Source organism: Heloderma suspectum, chromosome 1 (assembly GCF_057233095.1).
Source record: "Heloderma suspectum isolate Gila_16-S chromosome 1, 16-S_ref, whole genome shotgun sequence".
Lineage (NCBI taxonomy): Eukaryota > Metazoa > Chordata > Lepidosauria > Squamata > Helodermatidae > Heloderma > Heloderma suspectum.
In genome coordinates, this window is record NC_139458.1 from 361,228,482 (window position 1) to 361,244,967 (window position 16,486).

Consider the following 16,486-nt stretch of genomic DNA (forward strand, 5'->3'; position numbering starts at 1 on the left):
TGCCCATCAGCTTGAAAGCAGAGACAGTTCAAAAGAGCTGAAGGTGGGAGGCGGTGGGGTTGTGCATGTATGCGTGAATTCTTCCTTTTCTCTTTCCAAAGAAATAGATCTAGAGGGCTTAAGTTACAGGAAGGTAGGTCTCAGCTGAACATTAGGAGAAACTTCTTGATGGTAAGGGCAGCTCATCAATGGAACCAATTACCTCGAGAGGGGTGGGTAGGTTCTTCTTTGCTAGAGGTCCTCAAGTAGAGGCTGCACAGCCATCTGTCAGGGGTGCTCTAGCTCCGGATGTTTTGCATCAAGCAGGGAATGGAGTAGGAAGTCTACAAGGCCCCTCCAACTCTATGCTACTATGAATATGGGGAAATCTTTGATCACTCAGTCCTGCAGAGTTGGTTGTATACTAACATGTAGTGACATGGCGTATATCCAGACATCGTTCCAAGTGGTCAATCTTGACAAGTGACTTTAAAAAGAATTGCCTGACAGTTGCTGATCAAGCTATGTGGTGTGATCACTATAGTTTACTGTACTCTTACACAATTTGTGATCTACCACAAGTGGCGTCCTATGGATTGGCAGCTGCTTGACAATCCCCCTGTTTTGCAGTCCCAGGAAGAAACTAAAAACAGGAGGGTTATCAAACCTCTAATAAACTCGGGATTTTATATATCGTGTATTTTCATGCATATTTTTCCAAACTGTGCATCCTTGAAATGTACATACTCTGTTCCCATTCTTTAAAGCATATTTGCACATTTTTCAAAATACACATTCCTTCATGCGCATTTTTCAAATGTACACATGCTGACGAATGCGTTTTGGGGGATCCAAGAATTACAAGCTCGTAAATGTACAGTCTTCATCCACAGATTTCATCTGAGCCTGTGTTCACTCCAGAAAGCATGAGCTGGGTAAATCCTGATCAAAAACACCTGAAACAAATTTCTCATACATCCCTAGATACAACACATGACTGACAGATTCCATTGGAGCAGCCTTCCCTAACCTGGTGCCCTCCAGATGTGTTGGACTGCAATTCCCATCATTCCCACCCAGCATGGCCAATAAAAGTTGCAGTCTAACACATCTGGGGGACACCAGGTTAGGGAAGGCTGCACGGAAGCATAAGTTGCACATACCTGGCTAACTCAGGTGAACTATATTGATGATTGCTTCCCTATCTCCATTTCTTCGCCTATAAATGTACTTAATTCTAATGATGAACTGGAACAGGGGAGCAATTTTGCGAAGACAATCTCCCGCACTTCATAAAACACACCTTGTCCCTTTTTAGTGATTGTTCACACTCCTTGTTAAAAAGGTGCAAAAACTCTTTGCAAGGGGCAGTGCTGGGGAGAAGAGGGAATGTGTCTCTGCTGCCAAGGGACTTATGCTGATGCTAGTCATGCATATTTGAATAACTAGGGCAGAATGGGGTGCATATAAATGTATCTCCCATTGCAAGACATGCAGTGTAAATGGACATCATCTGCATTCAGGTACACACCCAAGTGTGAATGTCGTCCATCCACACTACATTATTTTCCATGAGATGCACATTGGTGCCAAAAGGAACTTTCCCCCCTAGAACTCCTAGCCATGTGGGGCAATTTTGTTCCGATCACAGTGGGGAAATGGAAGAGATGAGTCTCCCATCCCTGCATTCTCCCTTCCCAGTAAGAACTGGGGAGCCTCCATGCCTGTAAATGTGTAAGGAAAAGCAAGAGGCATAGCTGCCTGCTACATATTAAGTGAACATCTATGCATAGTGCATAACAGTACATTAGCTAGAGCTACATCAGCACAAACGAAACTCACCGCCACCCAGCAAGACAGTGGGCATCATCCAGTTGCCTGTATAATGGGGACATGTTCCCTCCCCACTGCTAATAAGAAGGAGGGTAATGGTAGAGCTACGTGGTACTGTGATTGGGAAAGTAACACCATTAATCATCATGGTCACGAGGGTACCCAAATGGTGGGATCATGCAGTGAAGAAATAAACCCTAAGAACTGCAGCATCAGTCAGGGCCATAAACAGTCATGAAAAAAATGTGAAATACAATAAGGTAGGGTTTGTTTGTGTTGTTGTTGTTGTTGTTGTTTTTAAAGGGAGAGGGTTGCACCCTTTGGAAGCCTGTTCTTTTTTGCAATGAAAATCGAACCTCATGAAAATCTGGCACAGCGCTTATTAATTCAGCAAAGAGTGTGGCCTTTGAAAATGTCTTGGGTATCTTACATAGTACTACAGAATGAAAGAAGCACTGTGAAGCTATTTTTAACTTGCAATGCATGATTCCTTAATGTAGTTTTGTAGGCCTTTAAAAAAATATATATAATGACCCACTTTTACACACACTTAATATTTATGCTTTCTGGGAAAGTATTTCTAGCAATCTTTCTTAAATGCTCAGTGTTATTCAGCACAGGAACAGGCAGCTTTTTAAGTGCAGTAAACTGGATGTGGGAAACTGCTTTTACCTGAGGCCTAAAGAGAGAATATTTCTGAAGATGGTAAACAATAACATGATATTACTTCTTAAAGTGATGTCAAAGAACAATGAAAGAACAATACAATGGATCTGGATCATGCCTAATACTTGTTCCAATCAGGCAAGTCACCTTTTCCTGTAGGTCTTCATAAGATTGGCACGGTAGAATCTACGAAATACTAGTGATGGGAGAACTTCCCTGAGCTCGCAAGGAGGGGTGGGGGGAAGCAGGATTGGGAACATGGTGCACAGGAAGGCGGAGTTTCACCCTCCCTACTGATGGCGTCAATGGGAGCTTCTCTTCCAGGGAGTGATGTAGTGTGGTATATTTTGAAGTGCGTGTGCTCATCATGAGAGTCCCCATAGGCATTCCCCCAAGGATAGTCCAAAAGCTGTGTTGAACTGTGTCACACCAAAGAGCAACAGTACATAGCATAATACCCAATTTATTATTAAGAGCTGACAGTCATAGAATAGTGAGCTGGCAAAGGGCAGTATGTTGGTTAGCATCTTGGACTTTGGCTGGAGAGACCTGAAATTGCACAAGAAAGGGAAAGAGGGCAAAACACATGCCCAACCAGCATAAGACCACCAGCTCAAGATTTCCCAGGGATTTATTTTCTCAGTACCAGGGAGAAAATTCTACCCCCAAGTCAACAAATCAGTTATAGCAGTTTTCATCTCCAGCAGGAGCAGCTCTTTTGTAAAGCCAAGGGATCTGAATTGCCCATTCAATACCTAGCCAACCCCAAAGACTTTGCATTAACAGGCAGTAATATATCGTTGCTGACAAAATCCATTTCCCCCCAGCTACTGTGAGGATTGTAGCTAAGCTCAGAGGGAACGGAGATGTCTGGGGTGGAGGCAAATTACGTAATTGTCCCTGCTAATTGTGGTGCAGCTAGGTTTGGACCTTGGGGCCAAAGTCCAGGACCCCCCAAACCCAGGGCCCGCCAAATGACTACCAAAAGTGCCAGGTGATCAGGGCATTGGCTAACAGGCCCAATATCAGCACCTAGACTGGCTGGCAGTTTAGATAGATAGATAGATAGATAGATAGATAGATAGATAGATAGATAGATGGTTAGGGGGTGGCTGGCTGGGCATGTACATGGTTACAGATGCTCATGTTATTATTTTTACTCAAAAATATATATTATCCTTTTCTACAGCAAAGTGGTGCTTATTCCCAAGTAAATCTGTGTAGCATCAGGACAGCAGGAGCAAACTCCCTTTCATCCTTGTAGTCATGACTGTGCTTTGATTTAAGTGAGTTTAAAACGTGAAAGAGCACATGCTCAGAGTTTTTATTTATTAATCAGGGTTAGCAAACAGGTGTTTTGGCTTTGTTTGTTTGCATTGTGCTAGCATATCAGGGATGTAGAAGCAGTTGCAAAGCATGGAATGGCAGTGGTGAGTGTGTGAAGAAAAAAAATGCTAGGGGTGTGTTTCACAGTGGAAGTAATACACATGGACATGTGCCTCCGGGGGGAGGGGGCTTGTAGCAGTGGGAGATTTGATCATTAGACAGATAGACAGCTGGGTCTGGGTCTGTGATGGGCATGTAGACTGCATGGTGAATTGCCTGCCTGGTGCAAAGGTTGTGGATATCACACGCGTCTAGGTAGCCTAGTAGAGAGTTCTGGGGTGGAGTCAGTGGTTGTGGTCCATGTTGGTACCAACGATGTGGGGAAATGTAGTTGTGAGGTCCTGGAAGCCAAATTTAGGTTGGTAGGTAGGAGGTTGAAATCCAGGATCACCAAGGTGGCTTTCTCAGAAATGCTACCTGTTCCACGCACAGGGCCAGCTAGACAGGTGAAACTGAGGAGTCTCAATTAGGGATGTATGAAAGGGACTTACCTTGTCCCGCAGCTTGCTTCGCGGTGGGGAGGAGGCACTTCGCTTCTCCCCCCGAAGTTCAGGTGAGGGAGGGAGGCGCCCCGCCTCGCCCGGCTGAAATTCAGTCCGGGGGGAGAGGCGCCCTGCCTCGCCTGGCCAAAATTCAGGCCGGGGAGAAGCGCCCCGTCTCCCCGGCCGCGAAAGAAAAAGTAAAAAAAAAAACACAAAACCCCGTGATAGGCTACGTAACGATTAACGTAGCCTATCAAGGCTAGATTTCCAAAGTCAGCCGTGATAGGCTACGTTAATCGTCACATAGCCTATCACGGGTGACTTTGGGGGGAAAAAAAGTGCGTACGCAAATGGCGGCGGCCCATGGGCGCCGCCATTTGCGTTCCTTATTTTGGCATGTCTAGTCTACGTAAAGATTTACGTAGACTACGGCGAAAATAAAGGAACGCTATTTGCGTTGCCCTTATTTTCGCTGTAGTCTACGTAAATCTTTACGTAGACTAGATGTGCCAAAATAAGGAACGCAAATGGCGGCACCCATGGGCCGCCGCCATTTGCGTACGTGCTTTTTTCCCCCAAAGTCACCCGTGATAGGCTACGTGACGATTTACGTAGCCTATCATGGCTGACTTTGGAAATCTAGCCATGATAGGCTACGTAAATCGTCACGTAGCCTGTCACGGGTGTGTGTTTTGTTTTGTTTTTTTACTTTTTTATTTTGTAATGGCGGTGGCAGCAGCCAGTTGGGAGACCGGCTGCCGCCCCTGCCCCTGCCGAAACGCCGCCGAAACGCCGCCGGGACCCGCCGCCAAGAGGGACATTCGACCACGGTAAGTCCCATCCCGGGGGGGGGGCGGCGGAGAATTTCCCCAACACTTTCGGGGGGCCGAATGCCTCGGCGCTCAGCCTCCCGAAGATTCGTGGAGAAATTCTCCGCCATCCCTAGTCTCAATGCGTGGATGAGGTGGTGGTGCCAGGAGGAGAGGTTCAGATTTGTTAGGCACTGGGGAATGTTTTGGGACAAGCCGGGCCTGTACAAGAGGGACGGGCTCCACTTGAACCAAAATGGAACAAGACTGCTGGTACTAAACATAAAAAGGGTGGCAGAGCAGCTTTTAAACTAAACCCTGGGGGAAAGCTGACAGGAGCTGGGAAGCATCCAGTTCAGGTTAAATCATCCCAAAGGGATGAAGATGAAAATGTTTCTGATTGCCCAAATGTGGAAGGGAAGGAAACAGGCCAGGAGCACATGGTAGAACATAATAGCCAATCAAAGGGGCCAACGTCCCATAGCAAAAGATGCACACGGGGAGGGATACCATGTATAGGTGTTTCTGTGCAAATGCTAGAAGCCTCCACACCAAAATGGGAGAGTTGGAGTGCTTGATTTTAAAGGAAAAGCTGGATATAGTGGGCATTACAGAAACCTGGTGAAGCAGAGAGAACCAGTGGGATATATGGTCATCTCTGGATATAAACTCCATCAGAAGGACAGGGAAGAGCGTACTGGGGGAGGTGTTGCCCTGTAAATCAAAGAGGGCATAAGTGTCAAAGGCTTCAAAACTAATTTAGTGCTAGGAACGTACTATTGTCCCCCAGACCAGAATGCTCAGAGTGACCTTGAGATGGAAAATGAAATCAGGGAGGCCTCCAAACAAGGAAGTGTTGCAATAATGGGCAACTTCAATTACCCCCACATTGATTGGATAAATGCATGTTCCAGCCACAACAAAGAGGTTAAATTTCTCGATGCCCTAAATGATTGTGCCTTAGAACAGTTGGTCATGGAACCGACCAGAGGGGAGGCGACCTTGGATTTAATCCTAAGTGGTGTCGCTCAGGACCTAGTACGAGATGTAAATGTTGTTGAACCAATTGGAAACAGTGATCACAGTGCAATCAGATTTAATATATATTTAAGTGGAAAATTGCCCAGGAAGTCCAACACAGTCACATTTGACTTCAAAAGAGGAAACTTCTCTAAAATGCGGGAACTGGTGAAACAGAAGCTAAAAGGGAGAGTCAAAAGGATTAAATCCCTTCAAAATGCTTGGAGATTACTCAGAACCACAATAATAGAAGCCCAGCTAAATGTATAACACAGGTTAGGAAAGGTAGCACCAAGTCCAAGAGGTCGCCGGCATGGGTAATGAGCAGTATTAAGGGAGCTACTAGAGAAAAGACAGCTTCTTTCAGAAAATGGAAGTCTTGCCCAAGTGAGGAAAACAAAAAGCAGCACAAGCTTTCACAAAGATGATGCAAGCAGACAATAAGAGATGCAAAAAAGCATTTTGAAGAACATATCACTAACAACATCAAGGCCAACAATAAAGAATTCTTTAAATATATCTGAAGCAGAAAACCAGCTAGCAAGGCAGTGGGACCATTGGATGACAATGGAGTTAAAGGAGTACTGAAGGAGGATAAGGAGATTGCAGAGAAGCTGAATGAATTCTTTTCATCCGTCTTCACTGCAGAAGATATAGGACGGATACCTGTGTCTGAACTGATGTTTTCAGGAAGGGAGTCTAAGGAACTGAGGCAAATAGTGGTGACAAAAGATGAAGTTCTCAACCTTATTGATAAATTGAAAGCAAATTAATCACCAGGCTCAGATGGTATCCATCCTAGAGTTCTCAAAGAACTCAAATATGAAATAAAGGAAGTACTTCTTCACACAGTGCATAGTTAAGCTATGGAATTCACTACCACAGGATGTAGTGGTGGCCACCAGTTTGGATGGCTTTAAAAGGAGATTAGACAAATTCCTGGGGGAAAAGGCTATCAATGGCTACTAGTCTTGATGGCTATGTGCTGCCTCCAGTACCAGAGGCAGTGAGCCTATGTACACCAGTTGCTGGGAAACATGGGTAGGAGGGTGCTGTTGTGCTCATGCCCTGCTTGTGGGTTCCTGGTCAACAGCTGGTTGGCCACTGTGTGAACAGAATGCTGGACTAGATAGACTCTTGGTCTGATCCAGCATGGCTCTTCTTATGTTCTTATGACTTCTAAGGGGAGGCCCCCATAAGACCATTAGTTCCAGGGTCTAAAATTATTTAGTTGCACCCTACCTGCTAGGTATCCTGGTTTTTCAACCCTGCAAGCCAAGGCTCCACTGCACCACTGCCTTAAGGGCTAGTATCAGCTTTGGGGAGGGATGATTTTCATTCGGACCATGGTGGAGGAAAAGAGTTAAGCCTTCTCCTCATGCACTGGGCTTCAGATACTGTACAGCATCACCTGCAATAGGCTATTTGCATTTTTAAAGGGTTTATATTAAGTGTTTTTTATAGAATTACCATTATGTCTAGTTTGGCCCTCAGACACTGTCACACCATGAATATCATCACAACAGCTTTGGTAATAATATTTCACAATGCATTCCATCCAGACTGTGATGTGTGAAAATACGTGACAATACTAATGAAAAAGCTTCTTACTTGTCTCCAGCTCTCTGAAGAGTGTTTGGTGATGCTTGTGTTAATTGTAGAAATTTGGCTATCATCACAGTCTATCTGCAAAACAGAGATATTCATTTAGATATGAGCCATTTCAAACAATAGGAATTGTCTTAAACATGTAATCCCCAAAGGTCTGCTGCTACAAAGTCATCTTGCTTCCTTTAGAAGGTATTTAATTATTAATGTATTTAATTATTACATTTTTAAACTGCCCAATAACCAAAGTTCTCTGGGCAGTGTACCGATATAGATCTGACATTGCAATAATCCAAACTGGAGAATACCGGAGGGTAAATAACTGTAGCTAGGCACTCTGTCCAGGTACAGTCATAGTTGGCATATCAGCATAAGTTGATACCATCTGCTCCAAGCAACCAAGGCCTTTTGTGCATCCAGTGACAATGATATCTCCAAGAGCATCCCCAAACTAAACACCTGATCCTTTAGGGGGAGTGCACCCTTTTGTCTGTGAACACCACTTCACAGACAAACCACCCACAGACAAGTGTCTCTATCTTGTCTGGATTGAATCTCAGTTTATTGGCCCTCATCCAGTCCTTTACCCTGGCCATGCACTAGTTCAGAACATCAACTACCTCACCTGTATTAGATGAAAAGGAGGAGACTCAGGTGACATCCACATACTGGGGACACCTCACCCCATATCCCCAGATAACCTCTTCCAGCAGTTTTATGTAGATACTGAAAAGCATGGGGAATACAATAGAGCCTGAAGAACTTTGTAGCAGAACTGCCACAGGGCAGAGCAGTAAACCCTCAGGTGAGGTGCCACCTTCTAGGATCAGCTATCCAAGTAGGCGTGGAACCACTCCAATATAGGGACCCCACCTCAGGCAGCCTATCCAGAAGGATACCATGATCAATGTGATAAAAAGCCACAGAGAAGTTCAAGAGAAGCAACAGGGTCACACTCCCCCTTGTCCCTCTCCCTTGCCCTTCTTAGCTTATTAAGTCTAATAGGGAGGGGATGTCTGACTAGGTCTAGGAGGCTGTAAATTCCTCTTTGAGAGAGGAGATAGTGGAGGTCATTTTACTGGATGGCCAAGGCAGTTTCTATTCCAAATCCTATACTGAAACCAGTTTGAAATGGCTCTAGAAAATCAGTTTCATCCCAGAGTGCCTGGTGTTCATTAGTGACCACTTGCTTGAGCACCTCACCCAGAAAGGAGATGTTGGCAACTGGGCCATAATTGTTTTCCTCTTCTGGGTCCAGTTTAGGAGTCTTCAGGTGTGCTCTAATCACTGCCTCTTTTAGAGAGGCTGGTATGACCCCCTCTAACAAAGAGGAATTTACAGCCACCTAGGCCCAGCACGACATTCCCTCCCTAACAGATGTAATAAACCAAGGAAGGCAAGGTTTGAGCATACAAGTAATCCTTGTTGACAAGCACCTTGTCCACTTCCTTGGGTCTCAACAACTACAATTCATCCAACATAACTGGATCAGATAGTGTCCTGGACACTTCTACTACTGGAATTGCATTCTGTGGAATCTGGGTTCTAGCAGATGCCAACAACTTTATCTGCAAAGGGTCTTGTAAACTTGTCACAGTCACAGCATGCTACTGAAGGGACAACCAACGCTTTCTGTCTGTCTGTCTGTCTGTCTGTCTGTCTCTCTCTCTCTCTCTCTGGGCCAGACTGCAACAGTCTCCTCACCATCCAGAAAACCACCTCTGGATGTAACTGTGAAGATGTGATGGAGCAAATGTGACTTTGCTAACCTCATTGCCATGGAACAGGCTCAATAATGAGCTCTAACAATTATATAGTGCAGGGGTGAGGAACCTCTTTCCACCTGAGGGCTGAATTTGATTTTGGAGAAGCTCTTGGGGGCCACATTCCAGTGATGAGTGGAGCTGAATGCAAAAGGGTCAGGACCCAAATCCCCCAAATGCAAACATATTGTAGCATACAGCTCTTCCTGTCAGTCAGTAAGCCTTAGGAGAGACATTTCAACCTTTTAGAATGGGGGAAAGACTGCACGAAAGCCGGGAAGCCACCAAAAGATCGATGGGTGGGGGAAGGGGTGGGGCCTGGGGAAAGGGGCATGGCTTCCTGGAGGAGAAGGCCCTCTATGGCTACATGTCCTGATGGCTATGTGCTACTTCCAGTACCAGAGGCAGTGAGCCTAGGTACACCAGTTGGTGGGGAACATGGGCAGGAGGGTGCTGTTGTGCTCATGCCTTGCTTATGGGTTCCTGGTCGACAGCTGGTCAGCCACTGTGTGAACAGAACGCTGGACTGGATGGACCCTTGGTCTGATCCAGCAGGGCTCTTCTTATGTTCTTATGTTCTTAACCCCAGGAGGGTTACATTTGGCCTCCAGGCCTGAGGTTCCCCACCCCTGATATAACGGTTTTCTTCAGTACCAGCTTTGTAGCTGAAACAATAACAATAATATCCCCCTCCGCTGCCAACCCCTCAGATTGTATTTCATTCTTTGTGACACCCTGAAACAAAAATTGGAGCCAAATGGGATTTGCCACCCGAAGTCGGCACTTCTTGTTGCTTGGTGGTAAGGTTGACTCTGGTTTCTGTGGTCTGTGTTAAGAACAGTGTTTTAAATCTAACTACAAAGTTAATTTTCCAAAACTGTTGTGTAGGGAAAATATTGTAAGTACCTTATGAAAGGAAAAGGACTCTGTGCAAATCAAATTCTAGAAATCACTTTTCAGGTTCTTGACCAACTTTATTTACCAACCTAAAAATCGAAATAGATTATACTCATGAACAGCAATTATCAGAGGGTCAGAGAGTTATACAGTTGGGCAATTTAGTAGTAGACTGGAAGGTTGTCATTCTTTTTTCTTTTTTTTAAGCCTGCACTTCTGTAGCATCTCCTTCAAGTCTCTCCTCAGCCTTGTACTAAACCCCTTTTATATGAAAGGAGGATTAGAAGGCTCCTGGCCTCTTGGAATGCACTTCTGGATATTCTGCTGACAAATTTGTTATGGCCATCTGGTCTTCTCAGCAGGTGCGATGAGTTTTTTTTTAAAGTCTATTCATTGCTCACTCTGATTTTTTTTTAAAGCAATCAGCTTTGAAATAATAAAGAGGTTGACAAGTGGATAAAAGCAAATGTTCTTCTAACATGTTTCATACTGTGAGGTATTCCCCAAGCCCCAGCCTTTCTACAAGAGTGCATTTTAAGATAGAAACAGAAGCACTGCCAGAAAATGATAGACATCAAGAACACCTGGAGAAATAAATTAGCTAGGGTATTTGGGGTGTGTGGGGGGGATTTATTTATTTATCTGCAGACTTTATGCAGCCCCTGAGATTCTACATTTATGCACCATTTTCTTCAGGCATTTCAAGGCAAAGCATAATGGAGGAACCCCAAAATATCTATGTAAATATGACAAGTGCTTTGGGTCTGAAATCTTAATTGTTAGTTTGAAATTTAAACAAGTATGTACAATCCTAAATAACTCACCACAAGGTCTACTTCTAGCAATCAGTCAGTCTGATGTGCTGAAATAACTTAGTCTAATAAATTTAATCATAACTTAGAAACTTTATTTCTTCTCAATGCAGCAGGTATATGCCAATACCACAGGATGAACCAAAAATCTGGTCTAAAATAGCAACACCAATCAACAGAAAGCTCTTGTTCTATCTGGGGCTCTCTAGATTTGGCTACTTATGAGAGGAAGAACTTTCTTAAGTGAAATTGGTGGGGGGGGGATGATTCACATGACCTCTGTTATGTACTACATGAGACACGGGTTACTTACTGGGTGACTGATGAGTACAGGACCTTCCAGGCAGTCATCACCTGATACTTTACATTTACAATGTACCCAGATGACCGTTCGTTATCCAAATGCGCAAAGCACTTTGGGAAGATTTGCAATGGCAAGAAGGTGTTCAAGACTGGATGGCCCTATTTCAGGGATGCTTTAATCTGGGTTCCTTCACTGAGCACGGGGTTGGATTCAATGGCCCCTTTCGACTTCATGATTCTGTGATTCTAAGAGCAGCATTCTAGCAGCTGGATCCAGATTTAAGCTGGCTGAACTGGAATTGGACCTCCACACTCCCTCCTTCACACAGCAGCCCCTCCAGCCCCCTGAAAATGCTACACAGAGTCAGGAGACTGTGGTGAATGGGATGAGCTGGGATGTCAGGGGAACAGGGGATTCCCAAAAATCAGGCTGAGGGACCAGCTGTTAGCGGAGCCCTTCGTCTCATGAAAGATCCCTTCCTCTTGCAGAAAGCAGAATCCTGGATCCAACTCTAGGTCTGTGGAAAAACAATTAGACAAGAATTTGACTGACACATGCCAATCATGTGCCTGTCCCTTAGGGAGCAATCTTATGGGGATAGATGGCCGCCTCCCAATTTGGAGGCGACTGCCTATCCAATGCAGGGCAGGAGGAGCATGGAGGGGATCATCTCCTCTGTGTTCCATCTGCCCTGCATTCGCAGCTAGACGGCCAATTTCAGCTGTCTAACTAGAGCGTGGGGTGGGGTGGCTGGACGACACATAGGAAGTGTACTAACATTTCCAAACTCCCCACCCCGCCCCCGGGAACACCCCCTTTCCTCTGCTCTGCTCTTCCAAGTGCAGAGCATAGGGACGTGGCGGGGCAGGGGGTGGGGAGGTGGTTTTCCCGGAACTGACCAATCCTATGGCTGTCTAGCTGCTCTCTAGTGGCCATAGAATTGTGCCCTTAGAGGCCTAGCAGATTCCAAAAAGGTGGGTATGAGGTCAGCTTCATCCTGCCAAATTCTAGGGAAATGTTTTGGTTTACCAGACTTTTTCCAGTGCAGAATCAGCAAATTTCCCCGCACTCACACACACACACACACACACACACACACACAACACACTTATCCCTAAAAAACATAAAAGAAAGCTGTGTGGAAAAGCAGGATGTGAGCATTCATTTGGGAAATGGGGCAGGAGATGAAGAGATAATTTCACCCATTTATTTGTACCACTACACAGAAAGATTTATAAATAGGAAGACATTAATTGGAAAAATAGTAAGGAATCCAAATGGCAATAAAAATGTATGAGATTGTCCTTCTGGCCACTGCAACCACCACTTCTTCTCTCACAAGTAGGGGTGGCAGGGAAATCTGCTGCAGACTCAGATAAGGCCGGATTCTCAAGAATCTGACCTGCAAGGTCTGCAGTGGACCAGCTCCACTCACCTCCATGGGGTGGCTCTCCTCCATTCTAAACATCATGGTAGGCTAATGGCAGCCGCCATTAACCAATTATGGGAAAATTACAGCCATCAATTGCATAGCTTATGGCATTTGTTTCTGTAAAGCACTTCCTTCTACATAAATTGCAGTGTAAATGTCACCCTATCATGACATTTAGAATGGAGGAGAACCGCCCCATGAAATCTAATGGACGTGGTAACGCTCCTGGGAAATCCATGGGGCCCCAAACAGCCCAGATTTCCCCCCTCTGGACCCCCCCACCAGATACTGGTGGGTTCATACATACCTACTCACAAGGTTTCAAAGAGTATAATGGTGTGTCTACATGTATATTCAAGCAGCACAAGATATTCGGATGGCTAATGGGAACAAAAGTGAAGCCAGAGCATTTCAGTCTTTCCAAATGACCCAAGATACATTTCCTGTGTCATACTTAACTGCACCTTCTTTTTCTGAAAATTTTCACATCCTTCTGGTTTGTCAGGATGTGCATGTGGAACAGCTCCCACTGGCTATATCACTTCAGACTGTAGATACCCTACCACCACCACATCTTACATATGGAAACTAGGCCTTCGGGAGGGAAATCAATTTCAACTTCATGTCCTCTTTGACATGCTAGTTGTCTACGTGCATGGGTTGTTGTTTTTAATATATGGGGCACACTCAAACATTATTAAAAAACCGCAAACCCCAATACAGTTCACAACTACATTGTCAACAGCATGTTTTCTGCAGGATGGGTTATCGTGTTGTTTGAATGCAGCTATGGTGGCTTGTTAACTATGCAATGTGGCTTGTTAACCACCCTGAACAACCCAGCAACAAACCATGGTTTCTCAAGTTGGCTAACCATGAGTTCTCAAAGTGGTTAACCAATGCAGGGTTAACAAGCCACCCTGGCTGCGTTCAGACAACATGCTAACCCATGGTTCAACAAGCAACCCACGGTTCAATATAATCCACACTCAACCACTGATCGTGGGTTAGTGTGTTGTGTGAACAGCCCCAATAAAAGAAGGAATACATATGTACATAACTAAAGAATGCTGATCTAAATTTGTTTCAGCAAACTGCCTTTATCGAGTCTATATCTATAGATTTTGAGTCCTTGGAAGAAAATCTTTTCTGATACACTTCAAATTAGTTGTACCTCTCCACTCTTCACAAATGCAGAAACAGCTTTTACACGCTCCAGCTGACATCCTGCAGCTCCTTCACAACACCCAAGGCATGTGGATGTGCCAAAGTCTGCAATACCTTGGTTCAGAATATGAACTCCGATAACTTGCAGTGCTGATTTTCAATATTTATTTATTTGTTTATTTATTTCTATACCACCCAATAGCTGAAGCTCTCTGGGCAGTTCATAAAAAATAAAACCATAGAGTACAACATAAAACAATATAAAATATGAAAGCATAAAACTACAATATAAAAGTACAGTAGATTTGCACTAGCTGTTAGGTCCAGTAGCCCAGTCAGCAGTAAGGCTGCCTTTACACTAAAGAAAAGATCTGCAGCCCTACTGTTGTGGAGCCTTTCCACATTTACAGCGGGCTCCCAGACAGCGACCATGTGACTGCTGAGAGGCGAAGCTTTTAATTTTCAAGGCTCCATTAGGGATGTTGGAGAATTCTGTCACGGACCCCAATAAGGCAGGATTCCAAGAATCTGGCCCCTTTGGGGCCCGTGGCAGAACGGAGCACTCACCTCCACCTCCCCTGGAATCCGTCCGGGTCAGCTCCCTCTGCACGTCGATCCTGCAGAGCCAGCTGCCGGGTCTGCATCACTGGCGATATGGCCGGCCGCCATTTCCATGCCGTATCACTTCGCTGGGCTAACTAACTCCGGACGCAAATGGTGTCTGCTATGCCATTTGCAGCTGTAAAGCTGTTAGATTAGCCTAAATGCCATTTGCGTCCGGAGTTAGTTATCCCAGCGAAGCAATATGGCGTGGCAATGGCGGCCAGCTGTATCGCCAGCAGCAGACCTGGTGGCTGGCTCCGCAGGATCCCCATGGACTGGAGCAGGCCCGGACGGATTCCAGGGGGGAGGGACGGATCGCCTCCCCCCCTGCGGACCCCCCCCAGACCAGAAAGGTAGGGGATCTGTACACCCCTAGGTTCCATAGAACTCAGTGAAACAGCGCCATTTAGCAGCTGTTTTAATCGCGTAACAATCTGAGGTTTTTTGATACCTCATTTTTTTTTAGATCTTTTTAATATGGAATAACCAGGATATACCTCTGGATGCACCCTAGAGGTTGATGGCGTCATGAAAAGGACCCACAAACTTCTATGAGTGAGCAATCTCAATAGCAGGATAAAAGCTCCATGTGAAGGATCCCTAACCCTTCATGCGGCAGAGAGGGAGTTTTCACATTCAGCTTCATATGTTGAAACTGTGGGTGTCCCCCAAGATCCCAGTTAGTCCCCCATTCATTTTCCTGGCCCAGTTAGTTCACTGAAGATGGCCTCCTTTTACTCAAACCACTGTGGTGAAGTAGAGATAAATGTTTTCACTGACTATTAAAAAAAGAGATTCCTCCAGGAAAAATCACATTTATGTTAAGAGGAACAACATATGCAAGCTACGGAATAGGTTGTTTAATTAGCTGCTTCTTCCAAGGCAGGGTTGGAGGCTTCTCTCATCCCCAAGCCCCGCCCCACTTGACATGTGGAGTTGGATCTAGGATCTGCCTTCCACACGAGGAAGGGCTCTGCTCATAGAAGGTCCCTCCACCTGGTGCCCCCCCTCCACACACACACACACAGCCCACAGCTAAACCTATTCAGCAGGGTCTCCTGACTCTGTGCAGTGTTTTCAGGAGCCTGGAGGGGCTGCCGTGGGAAGGAGGGGGCAGGGAAGTCCACTTCTGCTGGTGCAGTTGATCCAGTGTAAATCTGGATCCAACCTGTGGAATGCTGCTACCACAACGTTTCAGGTGGCAGGAACCTTGGGACATGTACATTTCCCAGGGCAGCTAACGTTGGTATAGACATGAGGCACCCTGAAAAAATACATTCCCCAGGGGTCCTTTAGCAGCATTCCAGGCACTATGGAGAGGGGGAAGAGGAAGAGACCTCCCTTTCTCACTGCTGCCACCTCTACCAGAGCAGCCATTGCAGTAGCAGAAGAGGTGCTTGGGAGAGAGAAACTCCACTCCTGCACCACCATTGTCGCAATGGCCGCCTACAGAGAGAAGCAGTCATGAGCGAATTTTCTGGGGAAAGAAGTAACTTCTCTGAACATTCCCCAGTGTCTCTTGCAATTGCCAGTCCCAACCTGCATTGAGCCCGGGTAAGTCCACCTGTTGCCAGCCATCCTGCACTTGGAAGTGAGACATTTCAGAAGTGCTGCACCATGTAATCCCGCCGCTTGCATCGCATGGCTCTTAAAGACCAAAATGGGAGAAGCAGTAGTGCTGCAGTTTGCTGCCTCAAGTACACATGTGTTTCTTTAAGGTTAGCT